At 43.2% G+C, this 21,028-nt stretch overlaps 1 long non-coding RNA gene across 2 annotated transcripts in view; it reads left to right on the plus strand.

The window, feature by feature from the left end:
- The window catches only part of LOC141110745 (uncharacterized), a 46,827-nt gene extending 30,031 nt beyond the window's left edge, over nt 1-16,796 (plus strand). For both annotated transcript variants that reach the window (XR_012236331.1, XR_012236332.1), the window contains 2 exons: nt 7,612-7,734; nt 14,346-16,796. This is a non-coding gene — a long non-coding RNA (uncharacterized lncRNA). The remainder of the gene's footprint in view (nt 1-7,611; nt 7,735-14,345) is intronic.
- Nucleotides 16,797-21,028: the final 4,232 nt, after the last annotated feature.

Here is a 21,028-nt window from a genome sequence, read left to right on the forward strand (position 1 = left end):
CTTAACTATTCCTGTCTGCTCATGACCCTGACCTTTGGCGTGTTCCCGACCATCCCTGTTTGCCTGTGACCCTGAACCTTGGCGTGTACTCTGTTGTCCTTGTCTGCTTGTGGCCCCGACATTGGCTTATTCCGTTACTATCCTTATCCTTCTGTTGCCTACTGTGGGTGTGAGCTGGGGGACCCTGGGGGTCGCGACCTGGAGCCAGTTGCAGCCCAGTCCATCCTCACCATCAGAGGCTTTGGTGAAAACCTGCTGGCTCTTAGACTCCGCGCCCCAGGGAATCCTACGCTCTAACCCCGGTGGGATCTGTGTTGGTGTTCCAACGACCCTGCCTTCCTTATATCTGGACTCCCATCCACAGCAGTCAGCCATAGGGTCCACTGCCTTGCGGTGCACTCCTGATCCCAATCTGTGTGCATCTGTCACCTAGCCTCAAGGTGACCTGACACATCCGTTAAAACGTTCATCCATCCGGACAGAACATCCAGCCTTTCTAAAGGGCTTAGGCACAGACAAGTAGTCCCAAATAGCTTCATTGTACCAAAGTTCCCAATTAACTTCAATCTCCCGCATGACATCCTGGGGCACATAAGGGAATTCTAATCCATACTCTGCGGCCACATGCTTGTTTAACATCCTTTGCAAGCGAGCAAGTTTTGGCAAAGATCTGTCTTTTCCCATACCAGGCGGTACACAGGAGTCTAATGACTTTTTCACGATAGACCCAGCCGGTGTCTGTAGCGAATCAATAACTTTTGACAAAGTTCCCGCAACAGCACTGTGCATTTCCACACGGGGCGACGTCTTCCCAGAACTCATGGCAGTCCATTCAGGAAGGGTCATTGTGGAGGCAACATCCTCGCCTTGTGACCACAATAGCTCTTGCGACATGGTTTCGAACAAGTCATCATTCCCGGAAAGATCCGGCATGGATTCTATTTCCGAGTCTTTCAATTCTTCTGCTGGCAAATACTTATTTACAGTCCCCAACAATGGCTTACCCGTTTCAGGCGTAGACTCTGGTAGCTCCGGCTCAGGTAACCTCTGGGGTAGGCCTCAACCACGGCCGCGAGAAGCCTTCACATAGCCCACCTTCTTCTGAGTAGGCACCATAGGAACAGGTGTAGTGGACTCAGGAATCAAAGTAATGTCTCCTGATGAGACGGCAGCAGCAGTGTCTCTCTGAAATATTGTCGGTAGCAACAGGCGAAGTGGCGGCCCGTCGCTCTCTTTCTGTAGCGATAACAGCTTCCACTGTAGCGATACCTGTCACCCAATCCATCCGGTAGACACGGGGTGGCATAGTGGGTGGCTCCACTATAAACAAATACTCTCCACACTGCGGACATCGGCCGAATGGACGAAGATGTACGGCCAATCCTCCACATCGATGGCAGGTCATGCCCAGTCCCTCAACATCTCCCGAGGTATACAGGACAAACTTCCCCTGCAGTTTCATTCGAACTCCAGTATCCGTGAGCAGAGTTCCAGATTGCACAGTATTCATCACGGTGCTTGCAGGGAACACTCTGGGTCCCACAACCGATTGCAACGCCGGAAAAGACATGGCCACACTCTGATCTTTTCAGCATGATCACGAGGCTTCTCTTTTCCTCTGGCGCCAAGCACACTACACGTGTCCCACGCGGTAGCAAGTAGGGTAACTCCTCCCACTTGTTCTTTCAGTCACGTAACTCCTGGGCCTCTTCTGGCGCCCAGCATCTACGCACTCAAAAGCAAAGTCCTGCAGTTTAACCTTTCCTCTTCCTGAAAAGATTTTTTTTTTCAAAGTCCAGCTCTCTCTCTGTAAACTCCCAGTAAAACACTCCACTGGGTTGCAATAACTGTCGGTCAACAAATCCCGGACGACGCCCCCACATGTAGCAATAACTCACGGTGGAGCTGCTGGTTTAAGCGGGTCTGTTACCTTCACTTTGCTTCCCTCTGTTTCACCGGCACCGGGTCTAGTGGTTCCGTTGAGTTTACTGCTGGACGACACACGCACCAACACTGGAGTACATTTTCAATGCTTTATTAAACAGTCAAACTTTAGGAAGTAGCAGGAAAGAGATGGAAAAGGAAACCTTCAGGAGAAACTCAAATATCTTCTTACAAGATCTTAGCAACAAATGTCCCGGTAGAATTCAGATAATTATGTGGAATGCATTCCCCTCATGGGATACACTCTTTGCTCGTCTGGTAGGCCTCTCTCACCGGTCTAGCAGCCAGTACGCAGCACAAATCTAAAGTCTCTGCCACAGACTTGTTTGGGGGTTAAATCTGCACGATCCTCTGCCACAGGATGTATCAGATCTTCTGCAGTGAACAGTCAGTCACAGTGCCTGAACCTTTAAGCCAAACCAGCGACACTATGCTGAATAATTACTTCTTTTGGATACGTCCTGCAACCGAGTCCCCAGGCCCCTCTATAGACCAGCACGCTGCGTGATCTCTCCAAGACGGGTCCTTCCCTGGGATCTCCTCGGCTGTCCAGCTTTGTCACACAGGACCGACAGCTCAGGACCATTCCTCGGCCGCGGTGGTAGGCCCCAGACAAGCCTCTGGACCCACCCCTGCGCCGCAGCATCATAAGCCTCCCGATCGGAGGACCATGAGGTAGCTCCTTAAGGCATACCTGTCAGCCAGGAGGGCCAGTAGGTGGCTGCAAAACTAACCTTAGAAGATGGCGTCTGTCCCATAAATACCATCGCCCAGAATGCAACTCGAAGGACCACTCCGAGACAGAGGAGCATCTATACACTTCGATACGTTGCCCTTCCAACACTGACTAATGGTAACAGCGACACCCACCGGTCAGCACGGAAGCACACACAACGTCAGCCAAGCTGGAACAGAGGCAAACTTTTAACCTTCCTAACACACAATTTACTAAATTTACCTAATCTGCGGTAGATTGTAAATCTACCAGCGCTCTATATATATATATATATATATATATATATATATATATATATATATATATATATATATATATATAAGGAAATGTTTGGAGACTCAATACAGCATCTATTTCATGTACAAGTTGTGCAAAACTTGAAGGAAAAGTCACCTGGATCCACACTATACACTGCAAAAATGACTAAATTAAGGAAATCTCTGTGTTTGATTTGTTTCCCTCTTGCAATCACAGTCTAGGGTACTTTTTGATTCAATTACTTTAATTGTAAGGGATATATATACATAAATATAACAGATAATCTTGCGCTACCCCCAATTACAAGCAGCTAACACACCAAATTGGATAAATGGCAAAAAAACACAAAAAACAAAGTGTAGCGCTATAAAATGGTAGGCTGTAGGCCCAAATAACATCTGAAAATTTCAAACAGTGAATGAAAAATAAAAGATACAAAATAATGCAATTTTCATGCAGAGTGACAAAATGTTGTGTTTTTACTAATTTTGTCACTCTTTATATATATACACATATATATAATGTGATTTGAAAAGTAGTTTAGCCATGTTGAAGACATATTTGTCTTTTGTACGTCTTCCATTTTATGTAGAATTGTCTGTGTTTACATGTGCTGATAAGTCAGCATGCCAACAATTAAGCTAGAAGGCCATTCTGGCCACAGGAGTGTACAGCCAGTACTCTGTAAATATGTATTATCAATCATTTGTTTTTCACAATTAAAAGTTATTTTGTAATGAAAAAGCTGCTCAGCTATTATTTTCTCCACAATGGAGTTTTTGCCTTTTTGGCCAGGACTACCTCCACCTAAGCGTGTGAAGGTTCTAGGTTAAAGGTGATAGCAGGGGTGGTTAGTGATCAAAATATTGAACAAAAGAGAGGAGACTGTAATGGAAATTTGTAAGTTCTGTGTATAATTGTATTCTATTTTGTATGTATTGCACACTGCCCTCACTGTGCACACGGCACTAATAATGTTTTCAGTACAAGTTTACATTCTTTTGAGTCCTGATTAGAATTAGCCTGCCTATGTAACGCCCCTTGTTACCATAAATGTACAATTGTAATACTAATGTGATACCTAGTAATCATGTGTATAGAAACCTTCAATTGCATCATAATAAAGCAGAACAGTTATTTGGAAAGATGCTGAGCATATCTTTTGTGTCTGTTCCCTACTGCAGTAATTAATTTGGAACCACTAATCAATATGAGGATAGGAGTTGCCTATCATTAAAATGCTCAACTCAAGTGCGACGGGGATTCTGTTACATTGGTGGCAAGCAGTGGGACGCTTCCTGCAGTCTGGGACATCCAAACCTCCACCTGGATCCAGGGTCTGGATACCAGGAGAGGAGAGGGGAGGTACAGATACCAGCCGCCATGGAAGAGGAAGTCAGAAGGAGGTTGCGAGAGATGCAGATACAGCACAGAGGACCAGTATCAGAGCAGGTACTGCTGGGATGGTATGATTCTGTCCACTGGGAACTCTGGAAGAAAGCGCTAGCCCATGAGCAGTGACAACTGGGAAAAATTCTCTCCTCCTTCCAGGAAAGGTACTGGTCGCAGTACGAAGTGCGAATGGTGTTTTTGGGGGCGACAACCACACAAGGAATGGAAAGCTGAGTTAACAGGCTGATCCAAGAGGAGATGCGGTTGGACGAGAGCTACAGAGCCTTCCGCTGTTATGTAGCCCAAGTGTGTCCGTGGACAGCGGACGACACCCCAACAGAAGGCTTTGGCTACGGTGGCCTGGGGCTGTTATTAGAGAGGCTGTCACAGGACCCTGACTTTGGAAGCGACAACTCTGAAATCCCAGCTGAAGTGTTGACAATGTGGCAGAGTAACAGTGTGCTTTATCCATCTCCGCCCACAGGTATGGATGCGGAGGTCTTATGGCGGATGCAGCAAGTGCTGACTGACCTTGATGATCCTGTTTCTGCATGGGATGATCTTGAATGGAGGAATGCATCTGTTCAGCAGCTGGATGAGGGTACGGGAGATGGAGCAGTTAGCTCATCTCTTCAGCCACAGAATGTATGGATTTAATTGACCATTCATCGGAGGATGTTATGGATTATGAGTCCCCTGCTGAAGTGTTGGCCCTGGGCCCAAGTGCAGCCAACCCGTGCCCTGGATTTTCAGCAATTCCAGAGACTTGTGATTTTATTGACTTTTCTGCTGAGGAAGAACAACCAAGTGAGCCTCCAGCAAAACAGCTAGAATCAGGGGAGAACATTACTGAGCTCTGCCCAGCACCAACAGCGGCTTCGGCCTTCCTGAGAGAAGAGGCAGTCGGCCTTTCTCCCACAACACTGACAGGGACATGGGATTTCCTACTAGCAGCATCTGTGGAGTTACAAGAAACCTCTCCAGCTGAAGCACTGGCAACCGGACAGAGGGTCCAAGGCCTCTACCCCACAACAAAGGCAGTTCCGGAGGCCCAGGGTGAAGAGGTGGCGGTCACTCCCGAGCAGGTCAGGATCCAGGGGGAGAAGGGAGAGGAGGTTGTCGTCCTCCCTTCCCAACAGTCAGCCAGAGTGGAGGAAACGGTCTTCCCTCCCCAACAGTTAGCTGCAGCGAATGATGTGAGAGATGAAGCGCTAATAGGGCAGTACTGGCCTCTGCACACAACAATCCACTCCGCAGGAGCTCCAGGGAAAGAATGCAATTGGCACCTCACTACTGCAGCTTGACCTGTTGTCAGTGGATGGGACTGCAGTCTCCACCTGTATACCAGGGATGCTGGGCAGTCAGCCCAGATCCCCAACAGCATGATGAAGTGAGCCCAGCCACCCTGTCTTCTTTCCAGCGGCTGAAAGGTCTCCAGGAAAAGGGCCAGTCTCCACTTCTTCCCAGCGGCGGGTATGTTCTCTGAGAGAGGCAGAGGTTGGCTGGGTGAGTAATGCTCTGTTTGGGACAATTTATTTGGGGTACTGTGTGAATATTGGCATTGGGGGACTGAAACTATTGACTAACTTCAGAGTCAACCCGTCTGGGGTCTCCTCTTGTGTTAGTCTTCTGCTGAAAGGGGAGATGTGTGACGGAGGTCACTTTTAGGGGTGGCTTGTGGAACCTAGGTTACTTTGGAGAGCACTGGAAGCTCCTTGTCCAGCTCCCCCAGCCCCTCCTATGTGTAAGTCACCCTGTGTCTATTAGGGGCACAGGGTGACCGAGAACCCTAGTCTGACCTCAAGAATATATATAAATATATAAAGTCCACCGTTCATCAGAGACCATTGCTAGATGGTTTGAAGTGGGGTGGGGGTGGCTATGTGTTTGTTAGGTGTGGCTGTATCCCATTGTTCTATTGTGTCTGTCTGCCGTGGGAACAACCTATTATGGGATGTACATGTCTATGTGTATTTACTGTGAGAGGGGAGGGAGGAATTCCTCCAACAGCTCTCCCTGCTGATTGAACAGTCTACTGATGAGAAGTTTGAATATCTCTGTGTACCTGTGTTTCATTAAACAGTTCAAGCTGTGTAACTGAGCAAGTCTCACCTGGTTCTTAGTTACAATAGATGGGCTGTAATATCTGATATCTGAAGGTTCAGACTGGAAGAAGCAGTGCGCTGACGGAAGCACTCAAATGGAGTGCGACAGGGATTACCTTACACAGTATAAGGTACGGTCTCCTTTTTAGACATCGTCCGATATTTTGCCACTGGTCATATTATTGTGGGTCTCCCAATATGGTAACCATGATCTCCGGATCACGGGTATTCCAATATGGCTCCCGCCACAACTTTAGATTATCTTCTGGGGAAATGACGTCCTCTGCGATATGTGTGATGGTCTGTAGTGGTGCCAGATGTGCAGGGCGCCCCACTGTTAGTGTCTACGTCTTCCTACATGGAGCCCCAGGAATATACCCTGATTAGTGGAAGTACTAATAGAGGTCCGTATGCTTCAGCTTTTTCCATTCGTGAGGCAGACTTGGTCCTTGGCGGGTGAATGTCAATATGGTTATGTTAGGAATTTCAATCCTTTTAACTCCTGATTATTTGATATGTCTTGTATATTTCTAATCACCAAGTTTGTAACAGTTGTTTATTTAGAGCATGCCTATGTGAGCTACACAATATCTTGGGGTATCCATCTCCTCACCCTCTCTTTTTAGTATACAGTGGAACCTCGGTTTGCGAGTAACGCGGTTAACGAGCGTTTCGCAAAACGAGCACTGTATTTCTAAAAATCCTTACTCTATTTGCGAGTGTTGTCTCGAACAGCGCCGATCGCCGGCGTTTGGAAATGCACAGAAAGGCCCGTGAACGGGGTCTTTCCGAGGTTTGCCGATGTCAGCTGAAGTGTGCTCGGGTCTTTTCGGCTGTTTCCAAGGCTCTCCGGCACCCCCACCTCTGGCCGCATGCGGTATTGCATCCCATTGAAGTCAATGCGGAACAAATTATTTTTGTTTCCATTGACTTCAATGGGAAAACTCGCTTTGATATGCGAGTACTTTGGATTACGAGCATACTCCTGGAACGGATTATGCTCGTAATCCGAGGTTCCACTGTATATAAGGAATCCATCTTTCCCTGGAAGAATGTGTTTTCTGATACAAAACCGTTAAGGTGCATTGGGGTATGTTTTTTTACTATGTTTGCAATGAGAACCCTTTTTGTATAGAGGGTCAATCTTTTAGCTTAGTGTTGTCATTTATTTTTCAGATACACCCGCCTGATATTTTTTATTTCATCATTAAACCCTTTGGGGGCCCTTGCAGGCTTTAAACTCCTCTTCTGGGCAACTCGGGGGTCCTTTCATGCTACGTGTTAGCATGCATCATTTGGGTAAGTGTGTTGCTTTGGCGATGTATCCCAGGGTGGCTAGCTGTGGCCCCTTTCTTTCTGTGATGTCCTCCCATGGATGCTCTTCTGAATTCCTCCTTTTCATTTCTCCTCCCCCCTTTTTTTCAGTCCTCTTTGGCGAATATGAGTTATGGATATACAGTGTAGCAGGGCAGTACCCTGCCAGGGTCCAGGTCTAGTGAAAAACCAATACACAATACATGCCTGAGGGGCAGAATGTCATTAGTTTTGAAGAAAGTTTGAAATGCTGAATACCCCTGCGAGGGAAACTACTGTGTGTTTGCTGAACTCTCTTTTAAATAAAAATGAGCAAAACAAGCCCTTAAACAGAGAAAAAGTGAGTGGCAGTGTCCTTAAAGCTCTACACTTGAAGCAAGTCCCTGTAATAGAATGTATAAAACAATTCTTTTTCTTTAGAAAGATTTCCCTATGTTTTTCTAAATATGTATATATTAGTTTTTAGCAAGACTCATCTTTGGTTTACATAGAAATATTTATTTCTATGCAAATTATTTATATTTATACATAGTTATTTGTGGTTAAGCCATCTCCCAGAACAAGCTTCCTGTTTCTGTGAAGACATATGTCTTTATCTGTAGGCAAACATCTGTTTCTCACTTACAAGAGACTTTATCTTGTAGTTTGTGGTTTAAGACAGAGCCTAAGAATAGGTTTCCTGTCCTAACTGTAATATACATTATTGAGAATATGCATAATCAGAATGGAAACAGATGTTTCCTAGAGATGACTTGTGTATTATTCTGATAACATAAAGGAAGTCCCTCCTAGCCCCTACCCTTTTCCATCTGCATAAATACTCTGCATTTTGTTTTCAATAAACTAGAGACACTCTGATAAACACTCAGCACACTCTCCATGTGTAATCATTGAGTCTCTCTCAGATCCGACGGGTCATTGAAAAGTTCTTCCTGCATTACCTAAAGAGTACACCTGGGTATTACCTGTTTCCTCTTCAGATGGCAGCGGTGGGATGAAATAATCACCTTTGGTAAGAAGGATCATTTTGTCTTTTAGACAGACTGTTTCTTTTTGCCTTAGCTCTGATTTAAATTTCATCTCAAACTAAATTTATATAGAAGAGGGATATGAACCACGTCTTGGTGGATAGGGGATTTTTGGGAAAATCCGCCTTGAAAAGTACCTCTGTGAAGGTCTTTTAAAATTAATAATACAATATTGTACAGTCCTTTTGTGAAGGAGCGGAAATAGTTAATGAGGATTATACTTCAGTGACCCAACCTATTTTCGCTTTTCTTTCTTTTGCATAAAGTATAAGAAATATTAGAAGTATAAGATAATTTGTTTATGTGGGAGAAGGAGGTCTGCAAGGCAAGAAAGACATACCTTACAGACTTGCTGACAATGAGAGTATGTCTGTCTTACCTTACAGACTTACTGACAATGAGAGTAAGACAGACATGCTCTCATTGTCAGTAGGTCTGTAAGGTAAGATAGACATATTCTCACTGTCACTGTTTTAATATGGGTCAAGAACATAGTAGAGAACCTCCCAATCCCGGGGAAAATTGTAAAGATTATGTTGCTAGAATTTGTGGTACTGATTATGAATTTATAAATCCTTGGGTTTCTAATTTGGCGGGGTAGACAGAAGCTTTGGTTAGTACAGACCCTTTCCCCGGAGATGGTGCAAATGATGAGTTTCACATTGATATGGTAAAAGATTTATGTCTTAGAGATAAGAAAGCTTTTCCATGGTTTGAGGGACACCCACAGTAGAACATGGATTACAGGAGAAAGGGTGGTGAAAATTGGCTACAATATGCATCTTATTGGTTCCAGAGGGACAATAAAGATACAAAAAAAGGCCAAAAATTGTATGACTAAAGAGGAATGCGACCTGAAGCACTCCCAAGAGGCGAAGGTCAAAAGACCCGGTCCTACAGCACCCCTTTTTTCTTATGTACCAACTAAAGAGGAAATAGACTTACTGGTCGGACATTATGCTATACAACAAAGAACCCCAGCCCCACCACAATCACCTCCACAGGGAGGAGGAGTACCTGTAGGCGGAGCGCCCACATCGGGCACACTGCCTCAGAGAGCACCTGTGGTCACCCAACCAGATCCCATATCACAAAGTTCTGTTTTGGGAACTCCTGGAGGCTCACCTCAAGGCAGGGCTTTGGGAGGTTCTGACTACCTCTCCACCTGGATCCGAACAAAGTTCTGGTCAGGAGAAACAAGTGGATAGCTCCATAAGAGATATATTTCTCTGAGGATTAACACTTGTAGGATCTGCTATTATGAATACCCCACTTGCACTCCCACAGGGTAGCCAAATTGAACTAAGAAATCGACCAAATAGACAGAGGAGACTAGATGATGATGAGATAGAAGGAACTCGGTACCATCCTTTTTATGACTATAGGAAATGACCTGTTAAAAAAGGTGATTGATACTGAAGATATCAACCGCATTGTTAAACATCAGTCTGCCTCTGCAACCTTGTCCTATTTGAAAAAGGTTTGTAAAGGAAGAAATTACACACAGGAAGATATGCGATTAATTGTAGATGGTGTCATTTGACACACATCCGCATTTGATTGGAATAAAATAGCATCCATAAATGATATCCAAGACCCAAAGACAGTAAAAGCTGATACTTACCAGCTTAATACTGAACAAGGGAGAACTATCATGTGGAATCAATTAGAAGCGGAATTAAATAATGCCTTTAAAAACAGAACTTCCCTTCCTACTGCCATAGCTTGTAAACAAAAGTCATGGGAAAGTGTTTTAGAATTTTGGAAGAGATTTATGGATGTGTGGATGCAGGAAGATGGATTATCAATACTACCGGATATGCATAGTTTGATGATTCAGACTTTCATTAGTAAACTAAAACCACAACCTGGGTTATTGGTTAAACAAATGATTTCTGATTGGCCTACAAAGACCATACCAGAATTCCAGAAAACAGTCACAGAGAAGGATGCAGCAGGATGTTACTGAAGAGTTCGGGTACACAGTTCCAGGGAGGGGTTCAACAAAATCAACCCAACCCTGGTAATGATACAATGCAGAACAGAGGCAGAGCCAGGGGAAGAGGCAGGGGCCGAGGTTTCCCCAGACAACAGCCCTCACAAAGAGGCTGTTTTAATTGTGGAGGCCTTGAGCACTGGAGAAATCAATGCCCATATGATTTACCTGAACAAAACACACTGCAAACCACACAAGTCAAACAACCCTGCCAAAACCAACAACACCAAGGGCTGAAATACCCCATCCCCAATGAGGATGCCTGGAAGGTAGTATCCCAGCATTTCCCCTGGTTTCATCCTCTTATTCAGAGCAGCCAATCATCATGTTGCATGTGAATGGAATGGAAGTACAATTTCTCCTAGATTCAGGTGCCACAAGGAGCACCCTGAGTGAGGATTTTTATAGAGGTGAAACCACAAATACTGAGCCTTCAATGGGAATTAATGGGATACTTACCAAAACCTGGAAAACACCCAACCTAACTATCATAAATCCCTCATATGCTGACCAACCAGTACTTAAACACTCTTTCAGAATTATCCCAAATTGCCCTGTTATAATCTTTTGGGAAGAGACCTTTTGGGCAAACTTGGAATAGTTATGAAAATGACAGAGGAAGGAGGAATCATAGTGCATTCTAAAAAGATTTCCATCCAATCAAAGTCGGTTCTATAAATAGCCTATATGTTGGGCTCATCTCATGTACCCCCTACAAAGCCACATTAAAACCTGGGTCCCAACCAATCTATCATAAACAATATCCTCTTTCTAAAGAAAAAGAAGAGGGGATTTTTCTCATGATAGAAGACTTCCTGAAACAAGGGATATTGAAGGAAATTACTGGATGTAAATGGAATAAACCAATTAACCCTGTAAAGAAGCTGGATGGCTCCTATAGATTTGTACAAGATCTTAGGGTCGTTAACAATTTAATTGTCCCCATAGCTCCTATAGTGTCTGATGTGCCATCCTTCCTTACCTCCATACCATCCGATGCAGAGAATATTTTTCTGTTCTTGACCTTACAAATGCATTTTTTTCCGTTCCTGTGGACGAAGAGACACAGCCCATTCTCACTTTTTTGTTTTTGAAATCTCCAAATGACATGGTGTAGAGCGCCCCAGGGTAATTTGGACTCCCCTGTAGTCTACTCAGTTGTTCTCCAGGCCACATTGTGGTCCTGGACTCCATGTCATGGTTCTGTCCTACTCCAATATGTTCATGATTTATTGTTATGTAGCCCAAGCCAGGTAGCCTGCAAGGCGGATGGTCTAGATCTGCTATATTGGTTGGCAGATAATGGTCAAAGTTTCCAAAAAGAAACTTCAGTGGTGTCAAGAAACTGTTGAGTACCTTGGTTTTACACTCACAAAAGGTGAAAGGAAAGTCAGTCACAAGAGAGCCGTGTAGCTCTCATGGGTCTAGCCCGCCCACACACCAAGAAGGATATGCTGTCCTTCCTTGGCATGATTGGTTACTGTTGCCAATGGATACCTGACTGTGACTACTATGATAACATTTTGAGACAAACCACAGGTACTGACATGCCAGATTGTATAAAATGGAATGATGAAATGTACAATGCCTTTGTATACCTTAAAACATGTATGGTAACAGCTCCTGGTCTTGGCCTTGGCCTCCCTGAGTATAGCAAAGGGTTTCACCTATTTGCTAGGGACAATTGTAAAACCATGGCGGGAGTCCTAGCGCAAGAACATGGGGGCAAACTGCGCCCTATCACCTTTTTCTCAAGAGTGGTTCCTATGCCGGTTCAGGGTATGCCGGTGTGTCTAAGAGCTCTTGCATCCTGTGCTATGGTTTTGGAAATGGCCACATCTTTCACTTTAGGTCACCCAACTACTCTACACACCATCCATGTGTCCATCCTCCTAAAAAACATCCACACTCAACATATGTCCGCACAGCAGCTGAGTGGGTATGAGCTAATTTTGCTCTCAAACCCTAATTTGGAAATAAAATATGCCTCCCCCACCTCGGGCCCAGCCCCAATCTTGAATGCGGTCTTAGGACTTAAAAATGAGGAGGCTGAGGTAGCCCCGCAACATGAATGTATTGAAGCTATACAGCAGGACACCTCACCCAGGGAAGATATGTGCTCGACTGCAATTCTGGGAGCTCAAAATGTGTTTATAGATGGGTCTTGCTCAAGACCAAATGACCATACTTATCATGCTGGATATGCTGTGGTCCAGCTCCCTGACATTGTACTCGAGGCAAATCCAGTCCCATTTCAGTCTGCACAGGCGGCTGAACTAATTGCCCTCACCAGAGCATGCTAACTTTTTGAGGGCGAAGATGTAAACATTTACACAGACTCCAAATACGCATTCTGTGTTGTCCACAATTTTGGAGTCATATGGAAGAGAAGGGGATACATTGCAGCTGATGGGAAATCAATTTCCCATTCTACACTTGTATCTAGTCTACTAGAAGCTATTCAGTTACCAAAATCTATTGCAACATTGCATTGTAAGGCACATACGGGCCAGCAGGATGATATTGTAAAAAGAAATGCCCTTGCAGACAAAGTGGCCAAGGAGGTGGCTTCTCAACACGTAGCTACCCTCCAAATGCCTACTCTAGCCCCTGAAATACCTTTACTTGATCAAACACTCTCAGACTTACAAGCATATGCCACTGAAACTGACATAAAACAATGGAATATTGCAGGTCTGCAGAAAAGTCCAGAGTCTGGGCTTGTCTGCCAAGAGGGGAGACCATGTATACCTGTAGCTAGTGCCCCATTATTCATTTCACAATATCATGGGGTGGGACACAGAGGCTGGCAGATGACATGTGAATTACTGGATAAATAATTTTTCATCCCAGGTCTTCCCTCTCTCTAAAATCCTATGTCTCTAGATGCATCACATGCATCTGGAACAACCAGAGAAATCCACACAAGGCAAAACATGAACATTTGATATATCCATCTACACCATTCTCTCATTTTCAGATTGATTTCACCCACATGACAAAATAAGGTAAAAGGCAGGAATATTTACTTATAATAGTAGATGTGTTCTCAAGATGGGTAGAAACATTTGTAACTACAAGAGAAGATGCTCAAACAGTGGTTAAAATCCTCACTTAGGAGATCATTCCTCGATGGGGATGCCCACTACAGATCAACTCAGACAATGGCCCTGCTTTCATAGCCAAAGTTTGCCAAGATCTGGTAAAAGCATTAAATAATAGATTGGAAGTTTCACATCCCTTACCATCCTCAAAGTTCAGGAATTGTAGAAAGAATGAATAGAACAATAAAAGATAAGATCAGGAAGGCTACAGGTGGAACGTATACCAACTGCAAAAGGTTGCTGCCTGCAATTCTAGCAGAGGTAAGAATGACCCCAAATAACAACTCAGGTTATTCTCCCTTTGAAATTCTTATGGGCAGACCATTTCCCACTCCCTGGGCCAGGCAACCCTTACTGTTAGAAAGAGGGGATCTTGATCTTATTCAGGACGAATATGTAAGAAAATTAATTGAAACGTTGGACAAAATTGAAAGAAATGTCGCTCACACCTCTCCTTCTTCTTCACAGGAACCAACACACCCCTTTAAGGTCGGTAAACTAGTGGTGGTCCAGCAGCTGAACCGAACCAAAAAGCAGGAAAATCCTTTTGACATTCAACCACCGTGATCGCGGTAATCAAGATAGCAATCCTTGTGGAAGGACAACAGTCTTGGATCCATGCCAGTCCAGTAAAGAAGGTCAACCAGGACCCTAAAAAGAAAGGCAAAGGCAAAGACAGAGGAGGTCAAGAGAGTAGTAAAAATCCTTGAATAGTGAGTGAAGGTGGTGGTCAAGTCTCTGAAAAAGATGACCTCACTTATTTCACCACAGACTTCTGGGAAAGCTTTCTGCTTTCTGTTCCTGATCACTCTGTGTTCCTACCCACCTGGGTCATAACTGTATATATCATCCAGAGGACTTGGTAGCCTTAAAAGGCGTATGTGGGTCACCTCAGAATCAATCTAATCATACACATATAAGACATAAGAGAGATATAGAAACTGAAGGAAATAAGGAAGTTAGTTTCACTGATAAGATGCTATTATTAAAATTTAAATATAGCTATGCCTGGAAGTCTGGATATGAAAAATGTTGGATATGTAGTAAACTCCATCCTAGCACTGCTAGAATTTTCCTAATGACAGTACCTCTAACCCCCCCCCCCCCCTTAATGGCACACCTCCTGTCATCCTTACAAATGTCACAAGAACGCTTTCAAATAATACCCTTACTTTCCAAATTATTGGTAGAATTAATTTGCCAGACTGGTGTTTTAGGTTGGGAAACTCCACAAAGGGAGCTGAAGTGTGCCAACAAGCTAAAATCAACTTTTCAATGACTTCAATTGAAAGCCCCTTCTTTCACACTTCAGAACCTGCCCTAAACACCACTCTAATAAACTTTCTTAGCTCCAGTTCCACTTCCACAGTAGGAAAATTATTGTCTAGTTTAACTTTTTCCAGTCTTTCTGATGAAATGATGACAATATTCAATAAACGACCATTAGCTCTAGGAAACAGTATTTATATCTGCTGTGGGAAAATCTGTCACCCTTGGATCCCCACTGGACCCCAAGGATGGTGTTATCTTGCATCCCTAGTTCTCATCATGGGCATAGTAGGAGATAGCAAGGGAGGACACCTCCTTGAAGCTAGTATGCATCGTAGGTACCCCCTTAAACACTGCAATAAAAGGGAGTTATTTTTTGAAAAAGATATGGCATGGGCTTGGTTCCCCTCATGGACTGGATGGGGAATAGACACAATGAAGAGATTAAATAATTACTCTAAAATTCTTGATGAAATTCTAGACAAAAACTCAGGAGACATTACCAACTTAAATGAAGAAATGAGGGCAATTAAGAAACAACTTGAGCTCCATGACCTAGCTATTGAAAGCATGAGTGCTGCTCTTACTGGGTTATGTGAGGTTACATAGGATTATGAATGTTACACATGGATACACAACACATCTGTTAAAATACCCGAATATTATGATCTTATTGCACAACACTGAAAAGAAGTAGGCAAGCTGCAACAGGAAGCTAGGGACATTGCTAAAACATGGAGTCCTTTCGGTAGTGGGAATTTTGGATTTGGGGGAATGTTCTCATGGTTGAAAGATATAGCCATAATGTTGATACTTATTGTATTGTTCATTTTATTTTTGTACTTGATTTATAAGCTTGTTATGTGCCTGACTGCTTGGGCCACCTGCATCCCAGACCCTTCTTTGGCGAATAAAGCTTACCTCAGTATGTATTACAATAAGGAAGCTACCTATATTACAATGAAGGAAAATGAGCCATTTAATTATGTCCCAAAGAGGGGATTGTAAGAAAATGTATAAAACAATTCTTTTTCTTTAGAAAGATTTCCCTATGTTTTTCAAAATATGTAGATATGAGTTTTTAGCAAGACTCATCTTTGGTTTACATAGAAATAAGAGTTTGTCAGTTATTTGTGGTTAAAGAATAAGTTTCCTGTCCTAACTGTAATATACGTTATTGAGAATATGCATGATCAGAATGGAAACAGATGTTTGCTAGAGATGACTTGTGTCTTATTCTGATAACATAAAGGACGTCCCTTCTAGCCCCTACCGTTTTCCTTTTGCATCTGCATACATACTCTGCATTTTGTGTTCAGTAAACTAGAGACACTCTGGTAAACACTCAGCAAACTCTCCATGTGTAATCATTGAATCTCTCTCAGATCTGACGGGTCACTGAAAAGTTCTTCCTGCATTACCTAAAGAGTACACCTGGGTGGTTATATTACCTGTTTCCTCTTCAGTCCCTACAACACATATATTTTCTTGTATTTGCTTAATTTCCCCCTTTCTTGCCTTTTACTTTTGTTATGAGCTTTGTAAAGAGTTTACTTTATCTTTTCAGCTGCCATCTGCAAGTGTGAATCCTGAAGAAGCAAGTTTAGTGAAACACGTTGATTTCACACACTTGTATTAAATAAATAAAAACATCTGCGCTAGTCTGGTATGGAACTGCTGCAACTCAAATCTTGGAAGGGATAAAGTAATAAAAATGGCTAATGGTGCGCTGCTCCTTTAAACAGTGAACTGATGTGATAATGAACAAGATATCTACCTAAGTGTTCAAACATAAAGTATGTGTGTGTGAACAATATGATAGCAACTTAATGATGCAAATAACAAATGTCATAACAAATGCATTATTCAAATTGTCAATGTGCAAAAAATTGCAAGAAATTCCAGTGTCTAAAAAAATTAGGTTGAATTGAAAAAGTTCATAAGAAAATTCATACATTTAATAAAGGGTGTGACAAGTGAGAATGGTATGACACGTGTCACAGCTGTGTGGCTATCAGTGTTCAAGAAAAACGGCAAAGTGTTTCATCCACAAGAAAAGAGAGTAGCCTCTTACCAGATCCGATGTATCCCTATTACGGAGATCAAGGAAGCTTATGCTGGGATGATCACAGGTGTGGAGATTTCAAACAGTGTGTCTTGCAGTGGCGGCTGGTGAAGTTTTAGGATGGGGGGGCGCCAGACCCCGTCCTTCCTTTTTGACCCCTCCCACTTGGTGAAAATGGACGTGGTTTCAGCGAAATAGGGGGCGTGGCTCTAAGGTGGTGTGGTTAGTGTCTGAGATGAACGAGGGATGGAGGGAGAGGGAGAGAGGGATGGAGGGACAACAGGCCCATATCCTATAGAAATATGTGTATTCTAGACAGTTTAACAATCAGCAGATAAAGATACTCCAAACACCCGGTGTTAGCGCTTCAATCATCCCGACACCATGGTTGTTATGGTGTCAGGATGATTGAAGCGCATTATTGCTATTATTACAGTGTAATATAAAATTAAATCATTCAACTCACCATAATGCAGAATCAGTGGGAGCCCTGAGCGTGTCACTAGCCACGTCGCCTGTCACCAGATGCCATCAGGTGTCCCCAGCGGAGTCCCTCCTTACATCAGGTGGCCCCAGCGGAGTCCCACCTTACATGCAGCCTGTGTCCCACCAAATGCAGCAGCCTGTGTCACCACCAAATGTAGCAGCACGTGTCACCACCAAATGTAGCAGCACGTGTCACCACCAAATGTAGCAGCACGTGTCACCACCAAATGCAGCTGCACGTGTCACCACCAAATGCAGCTGCACGTGTCATCACCAAATTGCAGCAGCACATATCACCACCAAATTGCAGCAGAATGTGTCACCACCAAATTGCAGCAGCCTGTGTCTCCACCAAATGGCAGCAGCCTGTGTCCCCACCAAATTGCAGCAGCCTGTGTCCCCACCAAATTGCAGCAGCCTGTGTCTCCACCCAATTGCAGCAGCCTGTGTCACCACCAATTGCAGCAGCATGTGTCACCACCAAATTGCAGCAGCATGTGTCACCACTAAATTGCAGCAGCATGTGTCACCAAATGCAGCAGCATGTGTCACCACCAATTGCAGCAGCATGTGTCACCACCAAATTGCAGCAGCATGTGTCACCACCAAATTGCAGCAGCATGTGTCACCACCAAATTGCAGCGGCATGTGTCACCACCAAATTGCAGCGGCATGTGTCACCACCAAATTGCAGCAGCATGTGTCACCACCAAATTGCAGCAGCATGTGTCACCACCAAATTGCAGCAGCATGTGTCACTACCAAATTGCAGCAGCATGTGTCACTACCAAATTGCAGCAGCATGTGTCACCACCAATTGCAGCAGCATGCGTCACCACCAAATTGCAGCAGCATGTGTCACCACCAATTACAGCATATGTCACCACCAATTGCAGCATGTGTCACCACCAATTGCAGCAGCATGTGTCACCACCAAATTGCAGCAGCATGTGTCACCACCAAATTGCAGCAGCATGTGTCACCACCAAATTGCAGCAGCATGTGTCACCACCAAATTGCAGCAGCATGTGTCACCAAATTGCAACAGCATGTGTCACCACCAAATTGCAGCAGCATGTGTCACCATCAAACCCCCCTCCCCCTGTAACTTGCTGTGTGTTGTCCTCTCCAGCGGTGTCTACTGTGGAGAGGTCCGTTCATCTCATACTTCCTGTTTCCTCTCTCCTGGGCGCAATTGGAGAGAGAAACAGGAAGTGACATCATACTCAGATGTCAATCAAACCGCCCGGCCATAGTAATAGATACTAGCGCCCGGCGGAAGCTACTCAGCGCTTCAGAAAGCGCTGCAAGGCGGGCTAAACGCCCGCAAATGAAGCGCCACGTCTGCAATCTCGTGATTGCATAGACGTGGCGCTTCCCATAAGTGCACTGTGTCCGGCGTCGCACTGTGTCCGGCGTCCGAACACAGTGCACTTAAGGACCCTTTTTTGTATTTTTTTTTTTAAAGGGCCACCTTTAAAAAAATGTTTTTTTTCTTTTTTTTACATTTTTTTTTTTTTTGTGACTGCCTGGAGGGGGGGCAACGCCCAGGCACCCCCTATAGACGGGCCGCCACTGGTGTCTTGAATTATTTGCAGGGATGAGCTCCATGTGTTCAAAGATCTTATATGAAAATATGTTTCCACACAATTGTCGTCTACTGGGAAATGGACTTCTCCATTTCCCAGTAGACGACAGTTGTGTGGAAATGCGATCGGAGAGTACTTGCGTATCCATCTAGTGGGCAGCCACTAGAGATATCATTCATGCTGGAATTTTTTCCTTGTTCAATATTTTTATTGAAATTTTGCATAAGAAAAAACAAAGTATAACAGATAATGTATCAAGGGATATATATATGAACAATAGAGACATATCTATATGGCCTTTACAAAAACAAATCTCACAGGCGAGGTGAAATCAGAGGTAATAAAATTTTAAATTAGTCAATAAATTGTGAATCAAAATATGAATCTATATTTATATATGAAATATATAAAGTATGCCTCCAGACCACCTATCCACCCCTCTTGGGCTCAAACTGTGGATAGATGGGGGCATGGATAATCAAAAATGAAAATGATATTACAAATAGCAATTAATCCATATAGTACACCTGAGAGAAGATGAAAGAAATTTAAATGAAGAACGGAAAAAAGGAGTGATACTCTCATTACAAATTAGTGACTATATTTAACTATCGGAGGAGAAAAATTATGAAAGTCTAATATGTAGAAAGACATTACTCATTGATAATGAGATATGAGTCACTTAAGTAAATTGTAAAAATATCCCATAATTATCAATCGCGTAATAAATAATAAAGGAAAAGATAGTAGAGAAGGAAGAGAAAAGAATATGAGATTTATACGGGCATTTTAATCATAGTGCTGAAATGCTGGAATTTTTTAACCTTTATGTAAGTTCATCTATAATTTTAAAATAAAATTGGCTGATTTACACTATAAGGGTTTCTCCCTTTATATATATGACCTTTGAACACATGGAGCTCATTCCTGCAAGTGTATCAAGACACACTGTTTGAAATCTCCACACTTGTGATCATCCCAGCTTAAGCTTCCTTGATCTCTGTAATAGGGATCCTTCAGATCTGGTAAGAGGCTACTCTCCGCTCTTGTGGATGGAACACTTTGCCATTTTTCTTGAACACTGGTAGCCACAGAGTTGAAAACCATTTTCACTTGTCACACCCTTAAGTGTATAAATTTTTTTATGGACTTGAACTTTTTCAATTCAACCTAATTTATTTACATACTGGAATTTCTTGCAATATTTTGCACATTAACATTTTAAATAATGCACTTGTAATGACATCTGTTATTTCCATCATTAAGTTGCTATCATATTGTTCACACACACACATACTTTGTGTTTGAACACTTACAGTAGGTAGATATCTTGTTTATTCACTTTATTTTGTTCATTATCACATCAGTTCACTATTTAAAGGAACAGCACACCACACACTTGTATTACCCATAATTGTCTGTCCGACCCTATCACCTTTTTTCTATGATGTCATTTTAATTTTAACAAGATGGCATTTTTAATGTGACATAATAAATTTATGTTTTTATGAAGGGAGATTTTTTTGTACAATATTTTTTTATATTTTTCTCTCATTGTTTTGGCACCATCAAAGTCCCTTTCCCTTGTGGATTGAGAACCCCCTATCTGTTGGGTATTGGTTCCCTCCTCAAAAGGGAAAAATACTTTGTGGTTCTTTAAGGTTTACAACCACTTTAATTGTTTGTTGCACCCTTGCTCCTGTAATAAACATATCAAATTATACAAAATGTGTCATGTTCAC

The sequence above is a fragment of the Aquarana catesbeiana genome, linkage group LG10 (genome assembly GCF_042186555.1).
Source record: "Aquarana catesbeiana isolate 2022-GZ linkage group LG10, ASM4218655v1, whole genome shotgun sequence".
Taxonomy (NCBI): Eukaryota; Metazoa; Chordata; class Amphibia; order Anura; family Ranidae; genus Aquarana; species Aquarana catesbeiana.